The sequence below is a fragment of the Egretta garzetta genome, unplaced genomic scaffold, assembly GCF_000687185.1.
Source record: "Egretta garzetta isolate BGI_Z169 unplaced genomic scaffold, ASM68718v1 scaffold23, whole genome shotgun sequence".
Classification (NCBI taxonomy): domain Eukaryota; kingdom Metazoa; phylum Chordata; class Aves; order Pelecaniformes; family Ardeidae; genus Egretta; species Egretta garzetta.
In genome coordinates, this window is record NW_009259237.1 from 2,806,787 (window position 1) to 2,809,716 (window position 2,930).

Below are 2,930 nucleotides of genomic sequence, written 5' to 3' on the forward strand. Positions count from 1 at the left end.
GTCAGGGAGTAGCAAAGCAGGAGGTACCAAAGACTGCTGTTTTCTTTGAGCTGGATCTTTAGTTGCAGCCTTGTATATAAACACGCAGCTCAAAAGCAAGCAGCACTGTAGAGATGATGCTGCAGAGACCCAGCAACACTTCCACATTAAACAGGAGTGAAGGGGTGAGCAGGACTGTATGTAACACGCCAGCTGCCATCCCTGTTTGCAAAGGAACAGCAAAGCAAGCTGTTAGCTCTTGCTGTGGTGCAAGAGCAGTCTCTTGCCGCTTCATCCAAAATCTCTGCAGTGCTGCTTTCACTGCATGTGGTCCTTTGTATCTGCTCATGGAAGTGGCAAAGGTTTTGTTTGTCCTAATAGCACCTCCCACCTTAAAAAAACCCAAACCCACATATATGAACTTACTGTCTATACTATACGCAATATATAAAAATAATAAATCCACACGTAGAGGTGTAAGTGGGACGAAGGGCTGTTTAGTGCAAAGATCACATTTTAGAGGGAACCAGGGCACATGAGACTTACTGGCAAAGGGTTACAGAGTATTTAAGCGTATCCCAGTATTACTCTTTGGAGGGAGGTGATAACACCACTTGCATGTACATAAGCACATCTTCTCACACTATCAGGCAGTGCATATTATTCCTTACTCCCTCTCCAGCTGAAGTGTACTGAATGTCCTATTTTACCAGTGAGGAAATTCTCCCTGTCCAAGTTGCAGATATGCTCCCAAGGACAGGCAGCAGAGGTGGCAGGAACAGGACCCACGAGCTCTGCTCGCTGCAGCCGTGGCGGGGCCCAGGCTGGGGCTATGACAAAAGATGGGGGTAGAACTCCTGTGCTGCTTTGGGTGACTGTTTCTAGATACCGCCCCACAGCCTGCTGCAACAAAGGACAGGCTTGCGAGCACAGCAAGAGGCACCCTCCTGGGTTTTGTCATGTTTGGCTCTCAGATGAAAAAAAAGTTGCAGCATGCTGAACTAAAATAAAGAAGGCCAAAAGGTGGGAGAGCCAGAGGTGACCTGGCCAGCGGCTCAGCTTGAAGAGCAGACGGCCACTGCACCATGCCAAGTGCACCAACTTTGAAGGACATGGCAATGTCATCAGAAGACCTTTTCTACTGGAAATATCAAGGTTATTTCAAAACAGATACCCCTGAGGAGCATACTCCATCCTCCTCAGTGCCTCCTGGAGCGCACAGCAGAGCCAGCTATGAAGCAAGCATTAGAAAGGCAAGAGCAGCACCACCAGTTCCTCTCCTCCTCTTCCAAAATGGCTGTTTGGAGCTGGGGGCTGGCACAAAGCCTCGTCAAACCCCCAATGTTGTGTAACCCCAAGAGGCCTGACAACACCCCTGCTGTGTTTCTTGCCTGGAGGAGATCAGTAATTATTATCTGGGCGGCCACGGAGGAGACCCTCCTCTCGTGCTTGCTGCTGTGAATCGCAGTGAACTCCACTAAGTTCCACCACAGCAAGTCCAGGTTTAGCTGTACAACTATCTTTTTTTTTTTTTTGTAGAAGCTTCTGGAAGTCACTAAAAATAAGTTTGTTTGGGTTTTTAAACCTAATCCAAACACATTTGTGTCATCTTTCAAGATGGCACTTCCCCCTTGTCCCTACTTGACAACAGATTTTTCAGTCATTAAGAATGCTCTGCGTGCACAGAAATATCTCGGGTTATTTTTCCCATAATCAAAAGAAAACAAATCCCAGAGCAGCCCTGGCAGGCTGCTTCCGGCCAGCGCCGCTGCCCCCCAGAGACCCATCATGCTCGGCTGCTGCCTTCAGAGGGCAAGCAAGAAAGTTTCCTTTTGATACAAAATTAGACACTGAAACAAACTGACTTTTTTTTCTTCCCCAAAGAAAACCCCAAACTCTTGCCAAACTCTTTTGCCGTTAAACATACTCCAAGATGGCAATTTAGCTGTGTATGGGTGGCTTCGATTGTATAAGCCAGCACTTACGTTCCCCTCCCCATTTCCCTCCTGCTGTCAGTACCATTTGATATATTCCTGGCCAGGGCTGGAAGCTGACATCCCACTGCAGTCACTTGTAAGCGTTGGTGATACAGCTCAAACCGTGCTATCAGCTACCAGGGTGCCCTCTGCTATTGCCTGCCTGTTCTCACATGCTTTCTCCTGCAAGAGCCTTCCTGATTCCAAAGGACAGGCATTTAGAAGGAACTGCAAAGTTATTTACCTTATTATCTGCCTTTAAATCCCTCCCTAATGCCCTCATCTGCTGTGATATCTAAATGAATTCTGCCAATTAGAGCTGGTAACATGCAATGGCTACCATCTGTACCCATCTATCCAGTCTTAAATTTGGACAGTAAGTTTCTGAGTGCAAAAACCTATTTCTTTTTAATTACAAGGAAGACATTCTTGCAGCTCTACAACTACAAGTTTGCAAGTAAACACCAGAAATCTTTCAGTATTGCCAAAATCTTCTTGGCCTGGTGTAACAGCAGTTCTTCTATAGGAAGCATTTCTATAACTTGCACTGAAAGCTGTCCTTATTAAAAAAAAAAAAACCAACAAAAAATCCCCCACCACCAAACCCAAACCCACAACCTATCACAGCCATCCTTAGCAGTACCATTCCTGCAGTGGGTTTACATTGCTAATTATAAATTAAAGAGATTTCATAAGCAGTTCACAATAATTTACCCAATTAGTCTTTTGCTTTCCCTGCCCATTATAGATAACATAGGTGAGAAAGTTGCTGGCCACTATCTAGAATTGTTAACGAAAACTTCTGAAATACTTTGCATTCTTGTGCTGGGGACCTTAGCAAAAGACCACTGTAGGCACTCTTAGCCTTGGGTCTGCAAGGTCAGATGAGTCACTGCAGCATCTCCTTTTCATGTCTGATCAAGTCTATAAAAACCTGGGGACAAATGCTCCTGCACATTACTCTGATGTCCTGGG